At 40.0% G+C, this 10542-nt stretch overlaps 1 long non-coding RNA gene across 1 annotated transcript; it reads left to right on the forward strand.

Moving 5' to 3' along the window:
* On the forward strand, nucleotides 1–4434 carry LOC118400465 (uncharacterized). Its single transcript, XR_004829018.2, has 2 exons — nucleotides 1–355; nucleotides 2164–4434. It is a non-coding gene; the product is annotated as an uncharacterized LOC118400465 (long non-coding RNA).
* Nucleotides 4435–10542: the final 6108 nt, after the last annotated feature.

Consider the following 10542-nt stretch of genomic DNA (forward strand, 5'->3'; position numbering starts at 1 on the left):
GCACGCACCTGCTAGGTGCTTGGTGCAAGGTGATTGGTTACACCACAGAGAGACATTGGGGTAGGGCTGGTAGGTGTACATGTAAACCAAAACCTTTACAAACTCAGACTCTTCACATTAAGAGCTTGTTCAGGTAACATCACCACTACTCCGGAGTCCCTCAACAATGGACATCACCTCTACCTCTGGTGTCTGCCTTTCTGCCTTCCTTTGACATACTGATTAACTGATCTCCTGAATCTCGGAGGCCTCTCTGCCTTTTGAATCTGACCCAGGCATGCAAGAAATCATTCGTCCTTCAGCAAGAGGAGGAAAGAGGGAAGAGGAAGAAAAGCCTCTCTAGCAACAAGACCCGGTAACACAATAGTATCTCTTGTTATGGCTTCTGGCTCTCTGGCTACTACAAGGAAGGATAGGGTAACTTGTAATTATAAAACCAAAGTTTTTAAACAGTACTATCTTTGTACTGAGTTTTCTTAATTACTATAACCCGGTTTTTACACAAGGGACTTTTTGAAATACTTTATAAAATCACTATCACAGAATATTATTTTAATGGCAGTATGCTGATATTTTCCTGTTTTACTTCAGTATTTATCTGTAATATGATTTTCAAATGAAGAATAAGTAAAGATTTGAAGGGTGTTTGACTGAGATGGCAACAGATAAGAGACACCTGTCATCACTGAGGAAAGCCTCTATCCAGAGCTTGTGCTCTTAACAGAGGAGAATGGTGGTACAAAACAGGAAAAAATCTATCCTTTGACTAGACAAACCAGTTAGGGCACATAGATCTAAACAGAAAGAGTCTTGTCAAAAGTTTCTAAATTCTACTATGTGCAGGATAAGCAAAGTATGCTGGTCTCATGGATGAATTGACTTTATGTTGTTGTTGATATGCTGTAAGGAGACAGTTTCTCTATTAAATTATTTTGTATTCTACACAGACAATTGTTAGGCTCCAGATTTAAAGGGGGGGAAAGGTGGAGAGTGAAAGGGCCTCTTCTTTTCAGTATAATAGATGTAACTGGCATGCTTGTCTTCTCTAATAATAACTTCAAAAGGGTCTAGTCAGGCTTGTTCTTACTTGTTTTTAACTGGTATGATTAGAGATGAGACTAAATAAGAGTTTCCCCCTCCTCGTGCAAGTTCTGTCAATAGACGTACATGAAGTTGCGTCGTTATTGGCCTAAACTAAAGTAAGAATTCGCTGCTCAATCCGAATCTCTGGTTTGATAATTGTTGGTTTATAAAGAACAGTTGCAGTCTTGCCTTGTTTGTGCTATTCCATTACTTGCATAGGCCAGCAGTTACTTATTTAAATGTAAGCAACAATGGATAATGGATACAATAGGAAAATGCAGTAAAACTGTAGCTGATGCTACTGTATACACAACTAACACCAGTCATCTACAGGTGGTGATAATGTCATTTTCTCAAGAGGTCATTGTTGCTAGGGCTTTTTAGAATGTCTTCCTGCGAGAATAATATACATTTTGTGATGTGGCAATGTGCCTAGCCTCAAATATATGTGTTGAAAGTGTATACAAGTTTAATGGCCTTCACAGGTGAGAGGTCAGGTAGTGGATTGCATGGATTGGTTTTGTATGGTTAAGACCATGCAGCCATTTTGTCTGAATGACTAAGCAACTGGTTGAGTCCTTTGTTTAATTTCTGTTTGTTCACGCATGCAACGCGCTCAGGGTAGGCGGTGACCATGCAGATGCTGACTTACCCATTTGCCTTTAAAGCAAAGTAGATTTTTGCATCTATATGCATACAAATGGACACGATGTAAAGTCATTACTATACTTGTGTCACTTGAAATGTATCAATATACTATAACTACAATTTAGAGTTTAATTAGATTATTCAAGAAAACAGGTCTTTATTGTTAAAAGGTCATGTAAAACCTATTGTAAAGGTTTACTCCGGAGTATTGAAAACATCATGTTTCATAAAAGGAGAATAAAATGTCACATCTTCCTTAGCCCCAAAAATGGATTAGAGACTAGACTAGGGATGAGCATCAGATTATTATCTGATAGATGCCAAATATATAGATTTCTTGTATATCAATTGCTTCCTTATTTAACTGTTCTTTCAGCCTCCTAAAATATAATTTCTCTCTTTTCTCTCCCTCTCTCCTTTTCTCCCTTGGAGGGCCTCTAGTGCTGTTCTGTCTACTGAAATGCTGCCTGGCTGAAGACTAGGAGGGAGCAGGGCATGTCTGTGGGTTTTGCCTTTCATGGGGTCTTGAATGACCAGAGAGAGACTGGATGTGGCTCTCTCTCGGGCTCCAGGGGGAAATTTGAGATATTTCCCCTCTTTTTTCTCCCTCTACAACTCCTCACTTTTTTCTTTTTACATTCTTCCTTTACTGCTCTATTCACAATGGTAAGATTACAGGTGTTGCTGTTTGATTTCCTTCTCAGTCCCCTCCCTTTTCAACCTCCTACATACTCCCCTCCCTCTTTTGTCCCACATTTTTACCTTCGCCCACCGCCATACAACCTTTCCCGCTCTCGCAACCCACTAATCCCATGACATTTGCATCAAGTAATGTTTGATTTGCTTGTTTCAGAGAAAAACCTTGTCTTTATGTTTGTTCTGACAACAATGGAGACTATATATTTTGAACATGAAGAAAGAATTCAAACAGGATTTTACTTGTAGACTACAATGAATGAAATCAAATCTCTACTACTGAAAGTAATGTGGGACTTTACATAAAATGGCTAATGTAATCAGACAATATGTATTTGGTGAAATAACACAAGACCAATTTTGAAATGCTGCAATGGTGCAGGAACAGTGTGAATTGTGCACAGTGCATACAGTTTGTACGTAGGATGTTATGTAACGTATAATGTTTGCCGAGAAGTGTCATTGAGGGCATTCAATGTTGGTGACAGTTTGCCAATGTGGCAATGATAAGGTGATCTTGAGGCATATTAGTCAAGACATGGGACTAATCATCTTCTGAAATTCCTGCCATTGTGGTACTCTAGAATACTACATTACCTGTGTAATACAGTAGCGTTTTGTTACAGCTGCGGCCTGACTTTGCGAGGGCCCAGTGGCCTACCATACCTTGTTTTAGCTAACAGCGCAGGTGCATAACTTCAAGGAATCTTTGTAAAACCACAGCCTCTTAAATTATAGTTTATGTTCTTGGATCATAAAAAAGCCCAGTTGTGATGTGTTTGGATAATTATTAACAATGACTTAGCCTACTGATGTGGTTGCAAAATTATATAATAAAAACATCAAAGAAATCCGCCAGGGTTTGATAAACACAGCAGTGCTTTTCTGGATCCACCTGTATGGTAGCCTCCTCTATTTACACTGTCCGCATCTGTGCTGCTCTTGTAAATGAAATATTGATATTTGGATGGCCATCTCCATCTTACGAGGTAGTTTTGGATGTTATAACTCCCTCTAATACTGCCTGGTAATGATGATGATGACCCTCTGCAGGCATCATAGACAAAAACACATAACACAGAAACACAATCCCACGTAGCACTGTATTTTCTTAGCCCTTGATACTGGGTAGTAATATCTTATGAGTTTCTGATAGGTTTGAATAGTATTCTAAGGGTTGTGTAGACGTAGATATGCTCTGAGGTTGAATATAGTTAGTTATGTGCTTTTGGTGACCTTCCCTTTCTTTGGCTTCCAAAGCACGTCTTACCTGACAGTGCTGGGCTGTACACAGGTGTTCTAACACTGTCTGGTAATGATGTCCCCTGAAAGCCCCTCAAACAACCACACCATCTCAACAACCAATATAGGTGCAATGGCACTGTCGCATACCTGAAGCAGGACGTATTCACAGTTAAAAAGTTTTTTACTGTTTGGAAATTGTTTTCAGTCAACTCTATGTTTTAGAGAGAGACCCTCTATGTCTGTTGGCATTGCAAATTGCTCAGGTGTAGACCCAAAGTCACGTGAACTCCAGTTCAAAGTTCAGAACATGGAAAGATGGAGACTGTAGTAGGGTAGTCTTTTTTAAAGGACTACATATGTGAATAAGACGATGATGGAACAACTGGCTGAAGGAAGCATCCAGAACAGGTGACACCAGACTTTAAAGGCTGACAGAGATAGTCCCATAGGAAAAGAGGATGAGGTAAAAGTCCTAAACGTCGTCTGTGGTGAGCACCTTCCGCCTAACCCCCCATTTGTGAAAAGTAGTTCCTCCCTGCCTCCTGCCCTTTGTGTAGATTTTCCACCCCACCCAGTAGTTAAAGAATACCAGTGAAATGACTGTTGCAGTAAGAACCACTTCCTCTTCCCCTCCCCCAGTCAGAGCTGAATCTGGGCCTTTGTTGGCTCGTGATTGGTCCAGCGGCCCTACTGTACCTGCGTGGCATATTGTGCAGCTGACACCTGAGATCTGTGTGAGAAAAATAAACACAACTACCTCTATGGCTCTCCTGCTCTCTTTATTTCTCTCTCTCTCCTCTTCTCCAGTGAAATCCGGTGGCATTAGCTGAATCTGATTATTGCATTTAAACTAAAATGAGAGGTTGATTCACTATCGTTGAAGTTGTTTTTTTCATTACTCTCAACCAGTTATAACTATCAACCTATTGCCCTATTCAACACCATTATGATTGTCAAGGTAAAACAAAGGTATACAAAGAAACAGAGTTCTCAAACTGTGTGTTCTGTAACAAGAGGTTGGCTGTACAATTGAGTGGAAAGCGGACACAAAAGCATTAAGTGATGGAGGTGTTTGTCAAGGGTTGTTCATCTGAGTTCTGGTTTAACAACACACAATAATTTAATCACAGCTTTGTGTACTCATTCTGAACTCTGAAATTGTAATGTCATCATTTATTTGCATGTCCCATTAAAGATCAAATAATTTAAAGATCGTGTAATATTGCCTTATGACAAAGAATCTGATCCAGTTATAAATGTCTTACTATAATTGTAGAAATTACTATTACCTCCAATACATTTTTTAAAACTTTTCACCACTGGTGTGTTGCTATTAGCTATTCCAATTCTCCAACTTATTTCTGTCTTCTTTCTTCACAGCTTGTCTGTCATCAAGCTGCTGTAGCTACAAAGACCCTGGCTCCTTTCCTCTGATGCTCCTACCTAGACCTTATAATTGTTGTCTTACCAGACAAGTTTAGATCTAGCTACTCTGTCTAATACTGTCTGGTAATGCCGTCCATTACAAGGTATCTCATCGCTCTTCTTCTGTCAGTTTCTTGGACAATCTGTACAAATCAACTGATATCCGGTCATGTGATGTCTTTTTCCCTCAATGGCTTTTTCCATAACTGGCATGTAAGGTTTAATTGCAGGTCAAATAAAAATTGTGTTGAATTATGTCATTGTATGCAATATCCCTAGTCAAAAACATCCTATAGGACCCCCCCAAAAAAAAATATCCAATTAGAATCCCAAAGAAAATTCAATAAGATTTTGGAAGCTTTCCTATAGGATAGGATTTTATCCCAAGGGATAGTACCGAGTACCTAGGACAGAATCCGACAGGAGTCCAATAGGACTGGTTCCAAAATCTGATAGGATTTTCTTTTGGCTTCTATTATTGACTAGGGTAACTTGTTATTTTATAGTTGTTGTTTTTTCCAGGACAGATGTAAGTACAGATATGGAGACAGATATAGAGAAGGGTAAAGTGGTTAAGGGCACAGACAGTCGGCCGAGCCAGGGCTCGAATCCCCATCTAGGAGGAGGCATATGTGGTCCGGATTTGGGAGTTTAGACCGCTACACCAGACTCCAGCACACTGATAAGATTTTTCTGTTAGATTCTTGTATATAAAATCCTATTCAATAGAGTCCAAAAGGACTGGTTCCAAAATCTGACAGGATTTTCATATTCATAATTAGATCCTTGTATTGGAATCCTATCGGATGAAACACTATACGCTATAGTTAACTTGGCTGCTTAACACATGGAGCACCCGTGAACAGTGGACACGTAAACTATAATAACATCATAAGCAACCAATATTGAACTGCCTCCTTTTCCACTTGAGATGCCGACCCTATAGTGGGGAACCGCCGGCAATGTCAAGATAGGGGAAATGGGGAGGGAGCACCTTCTAAGGATGGAGGGAGGGTAGGGGTGACAGCTCTGGGGGGGAAGGAGGCAGGGGAGGAGTTACAATCCTGGTAGGGAGGGGAGGGAGGGAGGGAGGGAGGGAGGGAGGGAGGGAGGGAAGGAGGCAGGGGAGGAGTTACAATCCTGGTAGGGAGGGAGGGAGGGAGGGAGGGAGGGAGGGAGGGAGGGAGTTGGGGGAGGGAGGGAGGGAGGGAGGGATTTGGAAGGAGGGAGGGAGGGAGGGAGGGAGGTATATTAAATTAGGTACAATAATAAAGGAGTTGGACGGTGTCATTATCTTTAGGTTTTTATTTTCCTCTCCCTATCCCAACAGAAAGAGGGTAAACGGAACATTCTCTATTTGGAAGCATAGCTGACTATTATACTGTATATTAAATTAAGAATGTTCATATCTTTTACTGTGTTACTGTACCTAAAAATGTATTTTCATTCGACTTTTTTTGCATATATGCAATGTAAATATGCTGTACATTCTAAGGGGAAAATCCCCCAAAATCTTGTGTTATTGTAAAATTGTATTTAGTATTGTATATAATATTGTAATGTCTTCTAATTCAAAAGACAATAAGTTGCATGAATAAGAATCAAATCAAATAACTCAAGTGAGTGTTTTGTTGAAAAATGTGTACTGTACTGGTGGTCAAACTTCAAATGAATGTGTAGCCTTGAATCACTCCCTTATTGTGGTGGTGAATAAAACCTGTTGTTTCCAATGAAATCAAATATTGTAATTAATGTTGTTGTATTGTACTGGAACAAATGACAACAAACTTTAATATAATGGGTTCAATTAAGAAAAGTTCTGATTTAAGACGTATCAAAATCCTATAGGATCCAATAGGATTCCAGTAGGATTCTGATAGAGCTGACACAATATCCTATATTGTGAAAATCTTATAGGATTTTATTGGAAAAATCACTAATTTTGTAAGATTTTTGGACTAGGGATGCCTTGAATAGTTATTTGTCTTACAGTGTTTTGTTGATTAGGTCTTCAACGCAGTATTTTTGTGTGTTTTTCATTATCATATGAATCATTATAAATTGCATACAGTGTAGTTTTGCACAACTATTAAAATTCAAAATCACTATATTAACATGCAAACATATTTCTTACAGTGAAATCGATAAATTCAATCATTACTCACTTTAAAGGTCAATTGCAGCTGTTTTTTAAAATATCAATATCAAATCATTTCTGGCTAACAATTAAGTACCTTAATGTGATTGTTTTCAATTAAAATTGTAAAAAAATAAACAAACATTGCTCCTTAGCAAAGAGTAATTACTCAAGCAAGAATTTTGCTTGGACTATCTGGGAGTGGTGAGGGGAAAACGGAGAACTAGCTGTTATTGGCACAGAGATTTGGAACTCTCTTTCTTATTGATTTATTGACTAATTTAAACCCTGGTGATGTCACCGGGAGGCCAAAACTCCCTCATCATGGACTCATGATGCTTATGCCAAATCCTGCCACTGCCACCAGCATGACGCAACAGAAACCAGGATTTGTCAGACCATGCAATGTTATTCCACTCCTCAATTGTCCAGTGTTGGTGATCGCATGCCCACTGGAATCGCTTGTTCTTGTTTTTAGCTGATAGGAGTGCAATAGCCCATCCATGACAAAGGACCTTGTGAGTTCTGAGATGTGAGTTCTGAGATGCTGCTCTGTAGATCACTGTTGTTCTGCGCCGTTATTTGCCTGTTTGTGGCCTTGCATGATTCTTGCCATTTTTTTCACGACCTCTCTCATCAACGAGCTGTTTTCGCTGACTGGATGTTTTTTGTTTGTCGCATCATTCTTGGTAAACCCTAGACACTGTCGTGAGTGAAAAGCCCAGGAGGCCGGCCATGCCTGGCATGCCATTTTGCCCATTCTAATGTTCAATCGAACAGTAACTGAATGCCTTGATGCCTGTATGCCTGCTTTATATAGCAAGCCACGGCCACGTGACTCACTCTCTGTAGGACCTAAATATGTTCGTGAATGGGGTGGAGTACCAAATAAATTGGCCAATGAGTGTATATAAAAAAACAGGAAATCCGTTTTTGTATCTAGTTGAATTCTACTTTTTGTGCAGTAGGAGGCGGTAAAGTTCCATTCTGAACTCAGGCCCCCCAAAAAAGGTCCAGGAAGATAGAAATCAAATAATATCAAATCACATTTTATTGGTCACATACACATGGTTAGCAGATGTTATTGTAAGTGTAGCGAAATGCTTGTGCTTCTAGTTATGACAGTGCAGTAATATCTAACAGTAATATAACAATTCCACAACAACTATCTAATACACACAAATCTAAATAAAGTGATGGAATAATAATATATACATATAAATATATGGATGAGCGATGACCGAGCCGCATAGGCAAGATGCAATAGATGGTATAAAAAACAGTATATACAGTTAGGAAAAAAAGTATTTGATCCCCTGCTGATTTTGTACGTTTATCCACTGACAAAGAAATGATCAGTCTATAATTTGAATGGTAGGTTTATTTGAACAGTGAGAGACAGAATAACAACAACAAAAATCCAGAAAAAAACGCATGTTAAAAATGTTAAATTGATTTGCATTTTAATGAGTGAAATAAGTATTTGACCCCTCTGCAAAACATGACTTAGTACTTGGTGGCAAAACACTTGTTGGCAATCACAGAGGTCAGACGTTTCTTGTAGTTGGCCACGAGGTTTGCACACATCTCAGGAGGCATTTTGTCCCACTCCTCTTTGCAGATCTTCTCCAAGTCATTAAGGTTTTGTGGCTGACGTTTGGCAACTCGAACCTTCAGCTCCCGCCACAGATTTTCTATGGGATTAAGGTCTGGAGACTGGCTAGGCCAGGACCTTAATGTGCTTCTTCTTGAGCCACTCCTTTGTTGCCTTGGCCGTGTGTTTTGGGTCATTGTCATGCTGGAATACCCATCCACGACCCATTTCCAATGCCCTGGCTGAGGGAAGGAGGTTCTCACCCAAGATTTGTCGGTACATGGCCCCGTCCAATGTCCCCTTGATGTGGTGCAGTTGTCCTGTCCCCTTAGCAGAAAAACACCCCCAAAGCATAATGTTTTCACCTCCATGTTTGACGGTGGGGATGGTGTTCTTGGGGTCATAGGCAGCATTCCTCCTCCTTCAAACACGGCGAGTTGAGTTGATGCCAAAGAGCTCCATTTTGGTCTCATCTGACCACAACACTTTCACACAGTTGTCCTCTGAATCATTCAGATGTTCATTGGCAAACTTCAGACGGGTATGTACAGTGGGGGGAACAAGTATTTGATACACTGCCGATTTTGCAGGTTTCCCTACTTACAAAGCATGTAGAGGTCTGTAATTTTTTATCATAGGTACACTTCAACTGTGAGAGACGGAGTCTAAAACAAAAATCCAGAAAATAACATTATATGATTTTTAAGTAATTCATTTGCATTTTATTGCATGACACCAACCAACCAGTAAGAATTCCGGCTCTCACAGACCTGTTAGTTCTTCTTTAAGAAGCCCTCCTGTTCTTCACTCATTACCTGTATTAACTGCAGATCTTGTGAGATCTTGCATGGAGCCCCAGGCCGAGGCAGATTGACAGTTCTTTTGTGTTTCTACCATTTGCGAATAATCGCACCAACTGTTATCACCTTCTCAGCAAGCTGCTTGGCGATGGTCTTGTAGCCCATTCCAGCCTTGTGTAGGTCTACAATCTTGTCCCTGACATCCTTGGAGAGCTCTTTGGTCTTAGCCATGGTCGAGAGTTTGGAATCTGATTGATTGATTGCTTCTGTGGACAGGTGTCTTTTATATAGGTAACAAACTGAGATTAGGAGCACTCCCTTTAAGAGTGTGCTCCTAATCTCAGGTCGTTACCTGTATAAAAGACACCTGGGAGCCAGAAATCTTTCTGATTGAGAAGGGGTCAAATACTTATTTCCCTCATTAAAATACAAATCAATTTATAATGTTTTTGACATACGTTTTTCTGTTTTTTTTGTTGTTATTCTGTCTCTCACTGTTCAAATAAACCTACCATTAAAATTATAGACGGATCATTTCTTTGTCAGTGGGCAAACGTACAAAATCAGCAAATACTTTTTTCCCTCACTGTACATATGAGATGAGTAATGCAAGATATGTAAACATTATTAAAGTGACTAGTGATACATTTATTAAAGTGGGTAGTGATTTCAAGTCTGTATACAGGCAGCAGCCTCTCTGTGCTAGTGATGGCTGTTAAACAGTCTGATGACCTTGACATAGAAGCTGTTTTTCACTCTCTGGGTCTCAGCTTTGATGCACCTGTTCTGACCTTGCGTGCTGGATGGTAGTGGGGTGAACAAGAAGTGGCTTGGGTGGTTGTTGTCCTTGATTTTTTTGGCCTTCCTGTGACATCGGGTGCTGTAGGTGTCCTGGAGGGCAGGTAGTTTGCCCC

Source organism: Oncorhynchus keta, chromosome 21 (assembly GCF_023373465.1).
Source record: "Oncorhynchus keta strain PuntledgeMale-10-30-2019 chromosome 21, Oket_V2, whole genome shotgun sequence".
Lineage (NCBI taxonomy): Eukaryota > Metazoa > Chordata > Actinopteri > Salmoniformes > Salmonidae > Oncorhynchus > Oncorhynchus keta.